This window comes from Protopterus annectens, chromosome 1.part2 (assembly GCF_019279795.1).
Source record: "Protopterus annectens isolate FY-2018-M chromosome 1.part2, PAN1.0, whole genome shotgun sequence".
Classification (NCBI taxonomy): domain Eukaryota; kingdom Metazoa; phylum Chordata; order Ceratodontiformes; family Protopteridae; genus Protopterus; species Protopterus annectens.
The window spans coordinates 1,181,418,176-1,181,439,432 of NC_056727.1; positions in this window are offsets into that span (position 1 = coordinate 1,181,418,176).

Genomic DNA, 21,257 nt, shown 5'->3' on the forward strand with positions numbered 1-21,257 from the left:
AGAAATATACATTTTCTAATTCAGCAACATGTGTTACAATGAATATAATATACCTGGCTACCTGCAATAAATGTCAGGCATTTTATGTTGGGAAATCAACTAGAAAATTGAAGGAAATAATAACTGAGCATCACTCAGAAATAAGGAGAAAGAGTGATACTAATTCCCTGGCTAAACATATTAGTGAATATGGTAATGCACACAAATTTTCTTTTAGGGTGATACATAGGGTATATAAGGATGTATAAGGTGGAGATTTAAATAATAAACTTGAGATGAAGGAATATCAGTGGATAATATGCCTTTGTGCAGAAGTACCACTGGGTTTAAACTAGACAGTCCTGTATTAAGATATAAACAAATGTGTTTGAAATAAAGACCTATGTCTTTAAAATTATTGCTCTTAACTAAGATTTAATTGTTTAATTGAATAATTAATTAAAGGCAGTGTGATTTTTGATAGTATAAATATGGTTAGTATGTGTTTGTATTTTATACACTGAAGTAGGGTTTTTTTGACCTGAAAGCTTTGTTTTATTAAACACTTGCTCAGTATCAGTGTTGCTTGGTTTGTTTCATACTGTGTTCAACATTGGCTTTATGAAATAAGCTTTGTTCTGCAACTGTTTGCTTTTTGGGGATTAATAGAATGTTCACCCCAGGGATCACTCCAGTGGCTCTTCTTGATGGGGCCACTGGGAACTAATGTCGGGAGGCACAATGGCAGAGCACTTTGATGGGCTAGGCTTGTAATGGCTCCTTGGCCATTAGCCTAGTACTCACCTATGAACCTATAAGGGGAGTGACATCAGCATGACTGATACAGTAGGCCAGTGGGTGGGTAACTTATCAAAATCCTTTTTTTCTACAAACGTACCCAGTTATATACATACATATACACTCACTTTTCCCAGATCTGAGAGTAAAACCCCTGCCTATCTAGATATTTGTACTGTAGTGTTACACAGTTATTGCTTGCGCTACAAAGCTTACTGGAATGACACCTGCTCACAGGTGCTGATAAGTGGAATGACATCAGCAGGACTGACAACATATACCATTGGGTGGGGAACTTATCAAAATACTTCTTCCTACAAACATACACACTTTCACATACACTTAGATACCCACACACAGATTCAGCAGTTCGTCTGAGAGTAGAACCCCCTACCTATCTAATTATTTGTTCTATAGTGTTACACAGTTATCACATGCACTACAGAGCTTACTGGGATGACAACTGGCCAAAGGTGCTGATAAGGGGAATGACATTAGCAGGAGTTATAAACTAGGGCAGTGGCTGGGAGACTTATGAAAATACTTTTCATACAAACATACATAAACACTCTTTTGCCAGATCTGATATTAGAACCCCTGTCAAGCTAGTGTTTTATACAACTGTGTTATGCAGTTATCACACATGCTACAGAGATTAGTGGGCTGACAACTGGTCAAAGGTACCAATAAGGGGAATGACATCAGCAGGACTGATAAAGTGGGGAACTGGGAAGTGTTGTGGGTGAGAATGGCCTAAAACTGTTTCACCTACAAACAAACACACACCCTCAATCTCACATATACAACTGTCACAAACATGCACACAGTTGCCTGGATTGAGATTATATACCCTACCTATTTAGTTATTTCTACTATAGTGCTACACAGTTATCACATGTGCTACCGAGCTTATAGGGGTGATTGGTGTACAGTAGTACTTTTAAGGTGAATGAAAGCAGCAGATCTTGTGAAGTAGGGCAATGTGAAGTGTACTGAGTGGGAAGAGTCTCCTAATACTTGGACCTATGGTGACACACACATACACACACACACACACACACACACACACACACACACTCACACGCAGGTGATGTGATATATACTCAACTTCAGTACTGTTACACTATGAGGCTCACCTTTTATGCTGGCACGTATCACTGTTTACAACTGGTATGCCACTGTCCACAGCAGGACATCACTGTATGCTATTCAGGGTATCCATGTGTGTTACTCACTCTGTCTGTGTCCCCCTGTGTCTCTCTCTATTTCACTGTCTGTCTCTCAGTTCCCCACATCTATGTGTGTGTGTGCTTGACATATGTTATCTGTTGCCCATATATATGTGTGTATCTCACACAACAGATGCAGATATATCACATATGGGCCACTTACTGTGTGTGTATGTGTGTGTGTGTGTGTGTGTGTGTGTGTGTGTGTGTGTGTGTGTGTGTGTGTGTGTGTGTGTGTGTGTGTGTAGTGACAGTTGAGGTGTACATAGCTGCCTATCATATATTCCAATGTGGGTTCCAACATGTCCTGTGATTGTCTAAGTATAGCAACATGCCCAGTTGGACCTTCAATAGTTAGGGTGGGACTCCATTGCAGAGATAGGTGTACTCCAGTCCAGGGTTTTGTTTGCTACAGCCATACCTCTCAGGTGTACACAGAACTTTCCTCAGGGTACTTGTTTTGTTTAGCAGGTATTTTATGACATATCTGTAGTCTGAAACTGCAATGTATTGTATCATTACCTAGTGCCAGACAGCCTCAGATCATCACACTGCTTTACCAGAGAAATAGTAGTTGTATGGTGCATAGACCAATATTATGAGGGACGCTATGTAAATTCTTGCCCAACAAGGCCATTTGTGAGGTGCGGCTACAGCTAGTGTAGTAATGACACACAGCTGTGTGAACAGTCTAGCAACCTGGTGATATACTGGCTGGAGATCTCCTGCTTGCGTGGTGTCTTTCTAACCTGAGCTATCATATCCTTGTGTGTGCATACCTCCGACCTGTACATTTTTTGGTAGGTTGTCCAGGTGTTTGGCTAGAGGTTTCATCCTTTCTATGTAAACTTAGGTTTTTATGGCAAGTTAGTTACATATAATTGAAGTGTGATGTTACAAAATAATACAGACATTACTGTTTCCGAATACATAACCTTCAGACATTTCTCACTACTGCAGTCCCTTCACCCCTCCAACTTTCTCAGTATGTAAGGGCAATATTTACAAAACATGGCTATCATTGTGCCAGTGTTCCATTTTTCTTTCTGACCTTGTCCAGACATCTTGCTGTCAGAGTTTGGGAGTTATTGGTGTGGGTACAGAGTGCATTCAACTGTGCAGGCATGTCCATTATTTGTAAAAGCAAACATAAGAAAAAAGATTATTGAGAATGATGACTGATAACAGTACCACACAACACTTATATTCCCAAAAGCCTCGGCACCTCTGCTGCACATTCTTCAAGATGTCAGTAATATGTGTAGCATTTTACTGACATCTTGAAGGATGTGCAGCAGAAGTGCACATCCTTCAAGATGTCAGTAATATATGTAGCATATTCTACATAGCACTGTGACTACCAGGTATGTCAGTGGCAGAGCAGTGGGTGTCATTGACATGCATAACAGTTGGCACTGCAGTGATATGCACATGGCCCTGTCAAAGGCAGCACTGTACCTAGGGCAGTAGAAGACGACTTTCATGAGGACACGCTGGCCAGATCCATACAGTATTAACCACACATACACAAAGCTCATTGACCCCTGCATACTGTGGACAGGCAACATGTTTTCATGTGTATTGGTACAGCCCTGCCAATGTGTTTTATGCTGCTATTTCCATGGAAACATATATGTTACTGCATTTGTGTGGGTATATGGCAGGGACACTGGCCCACTGTACACATTTGCACAGACTGTGCTGGTATTTGCTTTACATTTTGGTTCCATTTACCATACTATTGTGCCCTGTCTTGGGGACTGGAGGCATATCAGTAAAGAGCCCATGTCAGATTGTATTGGCATACATTTGAGTTTCAGACTTCTTACCCTTCATGGCTTTACTGCAACTGTGCGTCCTGCTATTGTGTAAGTATGTAGAGCGTTAATTCAACATTGCCACCATTTGTGTGCCTGTACCAGACATTTTCTTCTGTGGTTTTATACAGCAGACTTGCTGTGTGGGTGTGAGGGGTGGTTATGGGACCCCCACTAGACATCCATGCCTGTAAACTATGACCGCCCACTTCATTGTTCCCACACCTATACTGCAGTGGAATTTGCCACCTTGGGTACTACTGCATAGATTCATTTATTGTTAAGAACACTGACTTACCTTGGGCTTGCGGCAGTTGTGAGGACAGTGCTTGTGGGCCGCCTATGTTGGATGCACACAGTACACTGCCTATAAATGGTAAGTTACAGGTAATATGATGTGTGTGTCATCCATTTTACTGGGTGTGCGAGTCAGAGAGAGGTGTCAGTCCCTGGGGTCCCTACAGTATCAGTGTGTGTGCTATGCATTGCCTCTTCGCCAAGGCCTGAGCATACTGGGCACTCCTCCATCTGTTTATGAGAGCAGGATCAGGGACCTTCTCCTGTGAGGCCCTCTGTGCCTGTGGGGACCTTGGCAATGGTGGTGGGCTGTATGGCCCTTCCCAGTGCTGTTCCTGCTGCAGCTGTTTCTGCAGGATCATATTGTGTAGCATGGTACATACTATGAACATGTGTACATATGTGGCTGGAGACTACTGCAAGACTCCACCAGATATGTCAAGGCAGCGGAACCCTGACTTGAGCATCCCAAACACATGCTCTATAATGATCTTGGTTTGTGCATGTGCCTCATTATGGCATTCTTGCATGGGTGTGTGTGCATTTCTGATGGGTGTCATCATCCATGGCTCCAATGCATAGCCAGTATCCCCCAGTAGATGGCCATGGGGGATGCCCCCACTGGCAAATGCCTGGTACATCTGTGACGAATGCCAGATGTGGGAGTCGTGATAGCTTCCAGGGCTGCCAGCATACACATTCATGATAATGCCTTGGCATTCCACATGACCTGGCAGTTGATGTAGGGGAAGCCCTTGTGGTTTATGTAGACCCTACCCTGTTCAATGGGTGGCGCTTTGATGTGGACGTGCGTGCAGTCTATGGCAACCAGTACCTCCGGGTATTCTGGTACATGGTGGAAGAGATGTGTATTACTGGTCCTTTCTTCAAAGGTGTTGGAGAAGTAAATGTGCTCACCGGCATGTGGTAGCATGGCATCCAGGAACTGGTAGTGTATCCTGGATGCAGATGTCTGTGAAACCCCCATCATGTCCTCAATAGGTCTTTGGAAAGTACCTGTAGCTAGAATTCTTAAGGCTACACATAACTTGGTATCCACTGAGATGGGCTCCCCTCTGTTGGTTCTAGGTCTGAGTTGAGGCCGACACAGCTCGGTGAGTTGCTGAAGTTTGCCTCTGTCCACCTTGTAGTGCTATACTATCTGCAGATCATGTAGCCCCTGGTAGGTTACCCTGGATCTTAACACTCTTCCCCTCCTCCTTGGTCTGTGGTGGTTGTCAGCATTATCCGCCTCTCTGCCCTCAGTGTCTAGCACATACTGATGAATCAAAGCAATGGCACACCCTAACATTTTTCCAGTTAAAATTCCCCCACATGTATACATCAATGGTGCAGAGTTTGTGGTAAAAACCAGACTATAAGGTGTTGCCATACTTTATACTGCTGTGCTGCAGATGCTGCCTGTATGATTGACTGACTATGATACATTCCAGCTGCCACCTATATTACTCATGGTTTTGATTTGGCCACTGTGAGTGTTAGAGGCATTAGTGGTAATTTTTGCATGTTTCCCTTTATTCTGCTGTTGCCTTTTTTATTTTCTTTTTACTTATATCTCCTCCCACTTTCAGCTATGCAGCCATCTGCCAGCTATATTGTTATGTGCTTTGCCTGGCCCATTGTAAATTGCAAATGTCCCATATTAGTGATTTCTGCTTTATTTCTCCTTTATTGTGCTGTTGCCCTTTAATTTTTTTAAATCTCCTCCCATTTTTAGCTATGCAGCCACCTGCCAGCTGTATTATTGTGTGCTTTACCTGGCCCATTGTTTGCTGCAAGGGTCCCATATTAGTGATTTCTACTTCATTTATCCTTTATTGTGCTGTTGCCCTTTTTTTTTTTTACATCTCCTCCCATTTTCAGCTATGCAGCCACCTGCCAGCTGTATTACTGAGTACTTTCAATGGCCCATTGTATGTTGCAGTATCTCATATTGCTGTTTGTACTGCATTTCCCTTGTTCTGCTCTTTCCTTTTTCTTTCCCTATATCCTTCCTGTTTAAGACCCAGCGTGGTGCCCAGATCCATTTAGCTAGTGTAAACAACAAGAAATGGCCCTCTCCTGGCCATGAACATGCTCCTTTATTCATGGAATAAGAATGTATAGCCTCAGACACACACCCTCACTTAGCTGTGCTTAGATAAGCACACACCCGACCAATGGAGCTCCAATGTGCTTACAGCAAGCATGACACACACCCTTTTTATGTTAGTTGCTCCTCCTGTCTACACAGTGGTGTTAGAGCACCTAAATGGTTAGGTGCAGTGACACTTAGAAGAATTTTGTGATTGAGTATAAGTCCCCTCATTAACATACCCCACTGCTGTACTCCATAGTTACTGCACTACATAAGAGCCCTCCCCCTTAGCAATCATTACTCCCTGCCATTGTTTTGATTCTGCTTTCCATAGACTGTAATAGCAAAATGCATCTTTCACCTAAAATGGACTTTTCTCTTTTTTTTTATTTTCCCCACCATCCCATTTGCGTGGCGCTGCCCTATGCTTAAGCGGCCGAGATGGGCCAAAAAAATAAACATTTATTTTTACAAGAATTAAAGACTTGCCCATGCCAATGGCCAGATATTTGGGCATTGGCATGGCCAACAACTTTAATGCATGTTTTATTGGTGCTGTCATGGCTCCATTTTATTTTTTGAAGAAATGTATTCCGTCAGTAACCAAATATATTTCTGCACCGTACACTATTCCTGCATGGAGACCTGCCTACTTCCTGGATCACTAAATCAGCTCATTTGCATGGTTTTCACCAGCAAATGAGCTGATTAGCATACTGCATGGCTTTCTGTGCAGGAACAGTGTAGGGCTGCTCGTGCATGTCAAAATGGCATGTTCATGGATCGCTCAGCGGCCACATTCAGTGCAGGAATGGCTACACTCTTCCTGCATAGAATTTTTCATTCATGAATCCGGGGGCCTGTCTATTCCATTTTAATAATTGTTATTATTTTATCACACTGACCTTGCTTTAAGTTTATCGAAACATTGTTTTATTGCACACCTAGTGTTTATTGGATTTTTACACACTGGGCCTCCACTAAAAATTGGCAATGTTGCCTTGTCAAACTTTCCCAGTAAACAAAAGGAAATAGATAAATACATACACACATACATTAATACATAAATGTCTGGTTTGATTCCATATAGTTGATGGCCTTTTTCTACTCTCCTTTCATTCTTTCTCCTCTGCTCCTTCAATTTTGATTCGCTTTTAATTTTCTCCTTCTGATCGTAAAACATTTTCTGCCCAGTTCTTGTTTGATTACCATTTCCAATCATGCCCTTAACCTCTATTGTCAGTTTGATTACCATTTCCAGTTATGCCCTTAACCTCTATTGTCAGTATTCTTTAAATATGTTGATTCCCTCTGTGACACTGCCAGCCCAGCTATCTAGAATTTTGTAAATAATCATATGTCATTTGTGAACATTAATGTAATTCATATGCTTGTCTTAGAAATGTAACAGAACTATATGTTATATGTATATGAAACTACTTGTGCAGAAGTGTGCGTTGAACAGAGTTTGTACAGTTCTGAGCTTCAAGGATGTGTCCACAGTGTACACTACTGGAAAAGAACAGAAATGTATATAAACTATATACCTGTGCAAATGTATGTTTTAGTAGTAGAAGCTGGAACTTACAGAGTTAACTTGCAAAACATCAAGAAAATAAATTGAAATTAAAGTGTTTTATGATTGTGTTATCTCTCAGTTTCAGTTCAATAGCAGACACAATCCCCTGGATTCAACAAGCCCTGCATGGCATACAGGACTAGTGCAGGAGCTCTAGCGTGCAATCGAGAAATAATCTGTATGGACGTGCACAAGCGGTCCTGCACTAGTCCTGCACGGAATCAGCCCCTTTATGCAAATTACCCCATTTGCAGAAAAAATACATGCAAATGAGGTAAATTTGTGACCCAGGAAGCTGGAAACCAGACATGCAGGACTAGTGTAATCAGCAGAAATGTACTCCACCAGTAACGGAGTACATTTCTGCAGACTACAAAACGGAGCCATGACAGCTCCAAATAAAGGGTAGTTATCATGCAGAAGGCATGCTGATGGCCAACTATAAGGCCATTGGCATGGAAAACAGTTGCATAAAAAAAAATCAACTTTTATTTATTTTTAGCTAATCTCAGCTGTTTAAACGTAGGACAGCGGCGCGCAAAGGAGATCGGGCAGAAAATAAGAAAAAAAACCTTAAATAAGCATTCTAACCAAAATCACTATTTTGCCATTATACTCAATGGCAGGCAGAAGACAACATGGCCAGTGAATAGTGGTAGCTAAGGGGGGAGGCTCAGTGTGGGACATGTAACTGTGCATCAGAAGGCAATCCTATGCAAATGAGGGGAATGATACTGAATCCCAGATTTCCCCTGCATGCTAGTCAGCACCTTCCAGCGTAAGAGCAGGAATAGCTTGGTGCAAGCCTAGAAGTTAGCTGACATCATAGGTGTGTGTGTCAGGCATACTGTAAATAGATTGGAGCCCTGTGGCTAGGGTTTGCCCTTACCTTAGCAGAGCTAAGCAAGAGGGTGTGTCTGAGGCTGCCTAGCACTCTTTACATTGCCTAAGCGGGTGTGCGTGCTACGGACCGGGTTTTAAAGGAAAAAAAAGGTAAATCAGGAAATAGCATCTCTGTGCACATTTAAACACTGTGTTTGTGCAGCACACCCCTGGGCTTAAACAGGAAGGCAATGGGAACGAAAACAGCAGTAGGAAGGTAATCAAGGAGAACTAGCATAGCTGGCAGGTGAAATGTATCAGAATCAGCCAATTACACAGGCAGCAGACCCGCCCAGCCCAGAATACCAGTATAAACTATGCAAATACCTTTCCCTCTGGTTTTTCCCACATACTCTACACCACAGGTGTAAACAAACAGGGAACTTTTAACAAACAAAACAACAAAATGATAGGGGATGCAATAGCTATCATACAACAACATGTGGAAGAGGCTAAGGTCGGTGAGAATGTGAATGCTGTCATCCAACCCACAGTGAGGAGACGGAGAAGAGTGTACAGACCCAGGGTAACCTACCAGGGGTTGCATAAGCTGGAGATAGTGGAGCACTATAGGGTGGACAGGGACCTCCTACAGAAACTTGTTGAGCTGTGCTGGCCATGCTTGATACACAGAAATAACAGAGGGGAACCCATCCTAGTGGATACCAAGGTATGTGTAGGCCTAAGAATACTAGCTACAGGTACCTTCCAAAAGCCAACTGGGGATATGATGGGGATCTCACAGGCATCAGCATACAGGTTACTCCACCAGTTCCTGAATGCCATGTCAGCACATGCCAGTGAGCACGTATATTTCCCCAACACCTGTGAGGCATTGGCCAGCAATATGCGTCTTCCACCAAATAGCAGAATACACTGAGATAGTGGGTTCTATTGACTGCATGCACATACGCATCAAAGCACCACACATTGAGCGGGGTAGGGTTTACATCAACAGCAAGGGCTTCCCCTCCATCAACTGCCAGGTCATGTGCAATTTCCAGGGCATAATAATGAATGTGTGTGCTGGCTGCCCTGGAAGCTATCACAATTCCCACATCTGGCATCTGATGCAGCTGTATCAGAGATTTGCCAATGGGGACATCCCTAATGGTCACCTAGTGGGGGATGCTGGTAATGCACTGGAGCTATGGCTGATAACACCCATCAGAAATGCACACACACCCGAACAAGAACTCCATAATGAAGCACATGCACAGACCAGAATTATAATAGAGCATGTGTTTGGGATGCTCAAGTCACGGTTCCAGTGCCTGGGCACATCTGGTGGAGCCTTGCACTACTCACCAGCTACATGTACTCAAATTGTCATCGTATGTGCCATGCTACACTATATGATCCTGCAGAAATAGCTGCAGCAGGAACAGCACGTAGCAGGGCAACACAGCTTCCCACCATTGCCAAGGCCTGCACAGGAGAGTGACTTGGAGGAGGAACAACTGGAGCTTGCCCCATTAGGCAGAAGGAGGCATGCCCAGTATACCCTGGCCTTGACAAAGAGGCAACGCATAGCACATACACTGACACAGGAGAGACCCAGAGAATGACAGCTCTCTCTGACTCACAAATACAGTAAAAAGGATGCCAAACATGACACTACCTGTGCTCAACCATGTGTAGGGAGTGTGCTATATGCATCTGACATAGGCAGCCCTTCAACACCACCCTCAGTACTGGCACACCCACAAGGTAAGTCACTCAACTTACCAATTTCCGAATATAGTAGTATGTGTTGTTACCTGTATATCTATGGTATGGATGTGAGCATGTAAGGGAATTAGGTGGCTGAATGGGATGCCAGCAGAAAGTAGACACCTATAGTGGCAGCATGAGATCTGTAGAAATACGGGTGTCACCATAGTAGCCAGTACTACACATGGTGACAAAACCCACTGCAGGAAATGGGCTGGGCCACATGTGTGTCCATATGACACGCACATGCCAGGGAGGTTCACATACCCAACAACAGTCACAGCCAGCAGGACAGGTGTAGACAAACACAAACAAAGGCTGTGTTAAGGCCACTGAATGATGCCTATGGGTAACCTACCCCCCAGGCCTACACAGACAGACTACACCAGGTCAGGCAGTGGGATGTTAGCTCTGAAGGATAGGAAGTCAGAAACTAATATGTAGGTCAATGAAATGTAAGACCTGTATTACACTGACATGCCTCTAGTCAGCATGATAAGTTAGGAAACAGAATGAAATGGCGTACCTGACATGCCAGTACAGTCATAGAAAATGTGTACAAGTGTCAGGTGTGCCCCCCAATCCTATGTAGCAATGTCGAAACAGTCAGGTGTGCCCCCCCATAACCTATATAGACATGTAGTAACAGTCAGGTGTGCACCCGCAATCCTATGTAGACATGTAGTAACAGTCAAGTGTATCCCCCCAATCCTGTGTAGCAATGTAGAAACAGTCAGGTGTGCCCCCCATATCCTATGTAGACAGTAGTAACAGTCAGGTGTGCCCCTCAGTCCTATGTAGAAATGTAGTAACATGTATGTGTAGGTATAATACTAGTGGAGCACAGATGCCCAGAGGTGGCCAAGGTAGCAGGATAGATTATAGCATTTGCACAATATGCAAGTATGTGTGTGGTAGGTTGGTGTGTGTTTCATATTGTGTGGATGTGGTCAGTACATATGCATGTTGAGGTATGGCCTGGTGGTCATTGCTAACTACTGCTGATGACAGGGCCAAGTCTTCACAACTGCAGTGCCAAAGACAATTCCCACCACTATAACACATGCTAGCAGTAAGCCATTGTAAATGTATGGTGGCAATATATGTCACCATCTGAAGGATTGACATGGCATGGCTGTTGGGCTAGATATACAAGCAGTACACAGAGGAAAGTACCCCAGACATACAATATATAATGTGTAACTGTGAAGTGGACACACCCTTGGAATTGTACATACAGGTATGCATCACATTATCTGGGCCTGTAGTAGGGGATACCGGTGTCATCTGGCCGAACACTTGCAGATCACAAAGGTGGTAGGACTGATGTATTGGGAAACAGCTGATGTACCTGCGCATGCCAACATAACTGGAATTCCCCATGCATATCTGTGCATCAGATGCAAGTAATGTCCATAGCACACATGCACCCAGCTCACCAAAACACCACCCACAGGTACCTCTCTGGTCATATCCCTGTTGTTGGGAATGGGTACAATATGACCCTACCAGTATATGGCAATAGCGAAAGAATGCAGCATGCAGTGCAGGTGTCCCTTGCAAGTGTGTCCCTAGCTGTAGGTAGCACCCTGCCAGCATCCATACCACCTGATCAAGACTGATAGAAATTATTGGCATGAACACCTGTCACACCTACCCTGTCACCCCAGGGGAATATACTATATGGCGGCCTGACACTGTAGGACTGACAGAATGTAATGGCCTAGCACAGCTGGCCCACATCAACACAAAATGGCCTACAGGCCTCTGCCAAAATCCTGTGTCTCACATGTACTGCCAATGCATGTTATGTCACGGACACCCAAATAATAACATAACACACTCCACATAAGCCATATGCAAGGCCATGTGGACAAACCACAATAACATGTCCACTATGTCCCACAGCATGAACTGTGGACCAACACCAAAACACAGCTGTGATAAGGCGATAACTTTAGGGAAAGTATCAAAGAATGTATGCATAATGTACGGAAGATGATAGGATGATGGGGGGGCGGAGCATGGCCAGTATGGAATGTGCAATATTCGACACACAGCTGTGTGCACACACTATCCCCAGCTGCAAACACATAAATGGGTTGCTACAAACCTGCCCGTACACCACAATAGGGGTAATGTCCTGACCTATGGCCCTTGCCTCTGGGTAAATTGTGTGAATCTGTACAGCTGTGAGGTATTGCCACAGCACGATAAGGCCATACTGTCATGTTGATGGATGTACAAGTATGGGAACCTCTGCCAGCACTGTACCAAGGTGCTGAACAGGATACACAGTCCCAGCAGCAAGTGTCTGCAGCTCCTCCTCCAGAATGGCATAACTTACCATGAATATGTAGGTGTCTGCCCAAAATACTGGAGACAGCTGCCATCACCCTTGTCTTCCAGAACATCACTGTGAGCAAGAATGTCCAACTGACAGTACTTGAGGACATAAAACATCACAGTGTATAGCAGCAAACATGTCTGAATATCTCTGCTAACACCAGTACCATGTAGCAAAAGCAGCACATACACAATCACCTACAGTTCACAATTTCCCCTGAACAGTTTGTCCACATATTGCCAAATAATCTAGGGATACCCTGCAGAAACAGTTTGCTACCTGTAGGTGTACAACACAAAGGTCTGCACTAGAGTACAAACTATCTGGAATGGATCCACACATTCAGTACAGAAGGGCATACTGGGCATGCTTACACACTTAAAGAAATTAAGGCAATGTCAGAAGAAATGAAGGCAATGTCAGACAACAACATACTGAAAGGTCATACTGGGCCTGCTTACACACTTAAACAAAAGAAGCCCATGTCTGCAAATAATAGTGGACCATACATATCTGACAGTTGCAGATGTTAGCGCATACACTCCTCAGTATGCACCAGTCATGCTTTGCACACACAGTGGATAGGAATACAGACATATATCCAAGGACAACACACTATAATAAGCCAAAAGTAGACATACATAGATGTGTGGAAGAGAGTGAGTGTGACAAAGAGCCATCCATCATGAGGCCTGTCCCACCCAGCACACAGCCAAATGACTGCAATCACATGATGTGTAAATATCACTCATTGTAGAAATTAGCCACTGGTATCCATCAGTATTACAGACTATGTGATGCAAGTGCTAGCTGTGCAACATGACTGTACAAGGCAGTACTCATCTAGCAGCTGTATACACATACCTGTGGAACATAACCCTGCGTGTGCCTGCATATGGGGTGTCAACCTCTAGAAGAATGGGTTATGGCCCATGCACACACACTGCCCTCCCCATAGCCCTTCTATGACAAGCCTGCTGATGGCATCCACTTTGAAAAACATCTTTGGAAATGGAATAGCCCAGTAATCTCTGTGGCACATCCTAAACTGTAATGCTGTAGTGTGATAAACTAGTTCGGTAGGAGTTCTAATCCCAGACATGGTAACTGTGTGTGTGTCTCTGTCTGCGTAGGGATTAATGCTTTTTAGGCTAGTCAACCTCACTACAATGCAAATGCCCTATGCTGGCAAGGCTGCTGATGTCATTCACTGTGAAATACACCTTTGGGAAAGATGTAGCCCAGTAATCTCCATGGCGCGTCCTATAACTGCATAATGCTGTAGTGTGATAAACTAATTACGTAGGAGCTCTAATTCCAGACATGGCGGCTGTGTTTGTGTTTGTGTGTGTCTCTGTCTGTGTAGGGAGCAATGCTTGTTAGGCAAGTCATACCCAGTACAATTTAAAGCCCTACTTTGGCAAGGCTGCTGATGGCATTCACTGTGAAATACACCTTTGGGAAAGGTGTAGCTCAGTAATCTCCCTGGCACGTCCTATGACTGTGTAATGCTGTAGTGTATTAAAATTGTTAGGTAGGATGTGTTGCATTGAATATTAACTGAACTAGAAGTTTTAACTCTGTTTTTAAAGTTAGTTTCCCACCCACCCTCCCTGGTTTTGTTTTGGTGTTAATCTTGGTGGCTTTGAAACTGTCCGCCCCTCATGTAAATTTGTGTTTGGATACTCCTTCTGGGCCCATCTCATTTGCACACTCAACTGAGTGCCGTGAGATCATATTCTAATTTCAGGCACTCCTACTGTGTACAAAGAGAGCATCTGGGAAAGAAAGAAAAAAAAACATTTAAGCTTGTTTCCTGCCTTTCCTGTAAGTGGTCTAGACTGTTTGTAGGCTTCTGAGCCTCCAAGCCTTTCTGTGTTAGAAGAAAGCCTTCTAACTTAATTTTGTTTCTTAGAACTAGCCACTTTTTTAGTTTCAGCACTCAAATCTGTTTCGTTGAACTCAGCACTTGTTCAGAACTCGTTGTAAGCACTAAATAAGCTGCAAATTACTGCAGCACTCAACTTTCCTCACTTGTCTAGAGGAAAGCAGTTTTTAGTACTTAATAAATAAGCACCTATCCAGGCATGTCTAAGGGTCAGCTCCCGATGATTTTGCCTGTCTACCTGATGAATCTTGGCATCTTGGGGCAATGCAGCAATTGCCTCATGTACACAGACAACCCTCTCCTCCTACCATCCAACACTACAACCTGCGAGAGATGCACTTATATAGTCAAACTGGAAGCAAAGCTCTCTTCACCCAAGACTGGACTAGACAGTCAAGAGGAGAAGGTAAACACTTGCACCACACCACACTCATCACATAGTCACTCAAATCCTACACCACCAAAACACACACATAGAAACTCAAAACACACAACTACTTTCACAGAGGCTCTCAATAAAAACCTGCCCAAGCATCAGTGACCTCCAGAGCAGAAACACAAGCAAACACCACCCCCCAACACAACCCAAATGACACATAGACCACAAACTCAGTGTGCCACTCAACCACAGCCCATAAGGCATAACAACATACCCAGCACTCTAGTCATAGGTGACTGTATAGTCAGGCACACTGATGTTCCACTCACCAGGCTAAACAAGGAGAAAGTTACTGTCAGCTGCCTGTCAGGTGCCAGGATCTGCATTCAGGTCACTCCACAACAAGTACAAATATGACACTGTCATTGTCCATGTTGGTGTGAATGACCTGAGACGTACCTCCCAGGACTACATGAAAAGAGACATGGAGGTGCTCTCTGATCTTGTAGCCCAGGCAGGTATAACCATAGCCATGAGTAGCATCCTGCCATCACCCAGTATGATATCACAGTACAAGGATAAAGGATTGACTTCAACAACTGGCTAAGCTTCTGGTATCATTCTAAGGGGATCAAGTATTTGTCTGCCTGGGATGACATGATTGACAGACCACAATGCTTTGCCAGAGATGGCCTGCAACTGTCACCATTGGGATTCCGGATACTGGCAAAGGCCCTTGCCACCCCTGTAGTGCATTTTTTAGGCAAGGTTCAAATGACAAATTCACCACCATAACCGGTAAAACAAGCAAAATCTGAGGGTAATGCTACTCAATGCTAGAAGTCTAAACTTCAAAATGCACTCAATTGACGCACTCCTTAAAATGGAGAGCATCGACATCTGTGCAGTGACAGAAACCTGATTCAAAGCTCCAGAGAGCACCCCTGAGTTACCAGGCTATAATTCATGCCACACCTTTCAGCCACCTAACCCGGAATGAAGCACTAAAGGTGGAGGCGTGTCCATATTCATTAAGGATATCCACACCTCCAGGCTAGTTGCACAGCATAATGCATCTGAGATTATCCAAGTGCAACTAACTCTGGGCAAGACTGCAATCCAAATTGTAGCTTGCTACAGACCCGCCACCATGCCCCAGGATTCCTAGTCCTCATTTCTTGATACACTGGAAAGTATTAGGGTACAACCCAATACCCTAATAATGGGCGATTTCAACTACCCCACCATTAACTGGGAAAACTACTCATGTACCAACTCTTTTGCTCAACGTTTTCTGGAATTCATAAATTCCAACGCCTTGGGTCAACTTATTCACACCCCCACCAGGGGCAGCAATATCTTAGACCTGGTCATTACCAACCTGGGTAACCAGTGTTCCACACCAGAGGTCAATTCCTCATTGGTCAGATTCGACCACAAGCTAATCACCTTAGACATTCACATCCCACCCCACCCCCAATTAGGGAAACCACTGTAAAAAACTTCTCCAAAGCCAACTTCACACTTCTTAAGACAGAAGTGGCAAACTTCATTACACCCATGCAGACGGACAATAGAGGTATGACTGATAAATCCTACACAAATGCACTTTATAAGCATTTACACGAGTGCATGGATCATGCTACCCTAATAGTACCAAGATGCTATCCTCCAAAAAAAGGAAGCCAATCTGGTGGTTCTCTGCCATAAACAAACTCTACAACAGAAGAAATAAACTGTTGCAAAAAATAATAAAATCCCAAGACTGGAGGAACTCCCTGGTCAACCTCAGTAAGAAGCTGAGATCCCTCAAAATCCTTCAAAACTAGTTATGAAAACAAAATTGCCACTGACTGTAAAGACAACCACAAAGCATTCTATAGCTATGTCAAGAATCTCAATAGCAACACCCAGATCTGCTCTGAGTTAAAGCACAATGGCACTAAATATACAGAGCCAACTGATATTGCGAACATCCTGGCAGATAGGTTTAGTGCTAACTTTACTCCCCTCTCACCCCCTAGAGGTCCCATCTCTATACCAGAAGAAAGCAAAGTTCCTGTAATCACGCATGCACAGGTAGCACACTCTCCAAAGCCAAGAACACAGCGTCTATGGGACCTGACAATATCCCAGGCTGCATTTTACATGAACTACAGATGCTGCACTATGTGCGATTGTGCGCATAGCGCAGCATCGGGCAGAGCGGCTTAATCGGGTTTAAACTATTCCCGGCTCCACAAGGTCTGCTCTTCACTTTTTCCCTTAGAACTGCTCTATCTCTCAAATTAAACACCCTATTCTCAATCTAAGGCCCTGCACTTGCCCAAATAAGCAATCTTACAATCTAGCACTAATAAACTAAAAGCACTACATACTCATATACTCTCCAAAATTAACTTGTCCCCTATTGGTCATTTTTAATTAAGTGATAAAAGAGTTCCCTTTACTACTCTAGCATGTCCAAAGGTCAGTTAATGGTTTCCTCTCCAGTCCAGCTGGTGAATTTGGGAATCTTGAGGCAATGTTACAACTGCCTCATGTACACGGACAACCCTCTCCTCCTCCAAACAGGTTCAAACATATGTGAGAGATGCAACCATATAGCCAAACTGGAGGCTGAGCTCTCTCTCCTCAGAACTGGTGTAACCAGTCAGGAGGAGAAGGTAACCTCACACAACACTAATCCAGTCTCACATAGTCCTACCACAACAGCAAACCAAACACATAAACACACAAAAACATACTCGGAGGCTCTAAATAAAAATCTACCTAAGCAGCAGAAACCTCCAAAGCAGACACCCAAGCAAACACTACACCACAGCAAAACACGTGCAACACATAGCTCACAAAGTCAGTGTGCCAAACAGTCACAGCCCTTAAGGCTGAATAACACACCTGATACACTTGTAATAGGTGATTCGATAGTCAGACACACTGATGTCCCGCTCACCAGGCTGAACAAGGAGAAGGTCACAGTGAGCTGCCTGTTGGGCGCTAGGATCCGCCACATAACGCAAGCACTCAGGTCACTCCATAGCAAGTACAAATATGATTCTGTCATAGTACATGCTGGTGTGAATGACCTAAGACGTACCTCCCTCGACTACATGAAAAGAGACATAGAGGAGCTCTCCGATCATGTAGCCCAGGCCGGTATGACCCTGACCTTGAGCAGCATCTTACCCTCACCTAGAATGATGCCGCAGTATAAAGACAAAATGATCGATTTTAACAACTGGCTAAAATTTTGGTGTCATTCAAAGGGGATCCAGTGCCTGTCAGCCTGGGATGACATGCTCGACAAGCCACGTTGCTTCGCTAGGGATGGCTTGCACCTGTCACCCCTGGGCTTTCAGATACTGGTAAAGGCTCTTGCCACCCCCATAGTGCCTTTTTTAGGCAAGGCTCAAAAGACAAACCCACCTCCATAGAAAACACAAAGAACAAGAAACTAAGGGTAATGCTGCTAAACGCCAGAAGTCTGAACCTCAAAATGCATGCACTCAAAGCTCTCCTCAGTATGGAGAACATCGATACCTGTGCAGTGACAGAAACCTGGCTCAAGGCTCCAGAGAGCACCCCAGCACTACCAGGTTATACCTCATATCATGCTTTTCAACCCCAAAACTCAGACCGAACCACAAAAGGAGGGGGAGTATCCATATTTATCAAGGATACCCACACCTCCAGGTTAGTGGTGTTGCACAAAGCATCATAAACTATCCATGTGCAACTAACAGTGGGCAAAACTGCCTTTCAGTTTATAGCATGCTACAGACCACTGTCTCAAAATCAGGAATCCCACTCGGCTTTCCTGAAAACATTGGAGAACATGAAGATCTCTCCAAACACCATTATATTGGGTGACTTCAACTACCCAAACATAGACTGGGAGCATTACTCAAGCCCCAACACCCTAGCCCAAAGATTCCTGGAATTTATAAACTCAAATGCCATGGAACAACTAGTCACAACTCCCACAAGAGAGGAAAACATACTTGACTTGATTATCACCAACATGGGGACCCTATGCTCCACACCAGAAGTATACCCCTCATTGGTAAGATCAGACCATAAATTAATTTCACTGGATATCCAAAACCTGACCCCACCCCCAGCCCAGAAAACCACAGTGAAAAACTTCTCAAAAGCGAACATCACACTTCTCAAAACTGAGGTGGAATCCTTCAAGGCCCCCGGGCCAGTGGAAACTATGGCCCAAATCACAGAATCCTATATAAACGCATTCTATGGACACCTCCAGGAATGCATGGATCATGCTATCCCAAACAAAACCAAGACCCAATCATCCAAAGGCAGGCGTCCAGTCTGGTGGACCCCAGCCATAAGTAAGTTGTACAACATAAGGAGGAAGCTACTACATGATAGAGCAAAATCCCTAAAAGGGAAGGCATCTCTGATCAGTACTAGCAAAAAATTATGATCCCCTCATAAAATCCTCCAAGGCCAGCTTCGAAAGAAAAATTGCACAGGACACTAAAGATAATCACAAGGCTTTCTTTAGCTATTCTAGGAACCTGGGATGCAACTCCCAAATATGCTCAGAGTTGATTCTAAACGACAAAAAATACACTGAACCCACAGACATTGCCAACATCCTGGCAGACAGGTTCAGTGCAAACTTCTCCCCCCCCAAAAGAGCAAATATCTATCCCAGCAGAGTGCAGCCTCCCTAACATCTCAGATGCTCAGGTGAAAGCCGCCCTCTCCAAAGCAAAAAACACTGCTTCAATGGGACCAGACAGAGTCCCGTGTTGCATCCTACATGACCTCCAAGAAGAACTAAACGCTCACATAAAACTGCTGTACAATCTCAGCCTCACTACAGGATATGTACCCAAAGAATGGCGTACAGCAACAGTGGTCCCACTCCACAAAGGTGGTGCCTCAATGGACCCTGGTAACTATCGCCCCATAAGCCTGACTAGCCTTATTTGCAAGGCTATGGAGAGGATCATCATGGAACTCATAAACAAAGACATTGGGGACCTACAGACACTAGATCCTACCCAATTCGGCTTTGTCAAGGGCAGATCCTGCCTCTTGAACCTGGTCGACTTTTTCAAAACAGTCTCCAAGGCCATAGATGAAGGGAAGGTAGTCCACACAGCCTATCTGGACCTCGAAAAGGCATTTGACACAATACCCCACTTGGGCATCATAGACAAGCTATCCAGCTTAAATATAAACCCCTATGTCACAAGATGGGTTGCTAACTGGCTCAAAGACAGAACCCACAGAGTCAGAATTGCCGGAGCCATGTCAGACTCGAAACTGGTTAAAAGTGGTGTCCCACAAGGCTCTGTTCTGGGACCTCTCTTGTTCGGCATTTACTTTTCTGAGGTACAGGCCAATATGGGAGGACTATGGCTGACCAAGTTCGCAGATGACTGCAAACTCTGCGCCATAATTGACTCTCCAGCTGACACGAACATCCTCCAAAAAGGTCTCACAGAGATGGATAACTGGTGCCAGAGCCATGGCCTAAAGCTAAATGCCAAAAAGTGTATAGTCATACCCTTTGGCAAAAACAAAGTTCCCACAAATTACCACATAGGTGGTAACCCATTAAGTACGGAAGAAGTAATTAGGGACCTGGGGACCCAAGCTGATAGCAATCTCTCCTTCGACAACCACATCGCTAAAGTGGTTAGAAAGACCTTCTACATAGCCCACCTTATCATGAAAGGATTCACATCTAGATCAAAGGAGGTAATAGTGCCCCTTTATTCATCCCTCATCAGGCCCATCATAGAATTCAATGCCCCTTTTGGGATGTACCAGCAGCAACTAGAAAGACCCCAAAAGTACCTCACAAAGAGGATCAAGGGACTCCAACAGATCCTATATGCTGCCCAGTTAAAAAAAACTCCAGTTCTACTCAGTTGCATACCGCCTACTCCATGGCGATCTATGCTTGACATACAAAGCTATGTCCAACCCAGAATTAATGGACATGCTCCACCTCAGAAAATCTAAATCCCTCAAAACCACGCGCTTGAGGGACTTGAACCTCAGCACAGAAATAAATAGAACATGCTGGAGGGACAGATTCATAACCCAGAGGCTCCCTTCACTCTGGAATAGAATCCCAGTCCATGTTAGGCAGAGCACCTCACTGACTCTCTTCAAGAGGAATCTTGATGAGTGGATGGGAGATCATAGGTTTACCCCGGGGATTACTTCTGTGTCACTACTAGACAGAGGCACAGTAAACTAACCTTAAA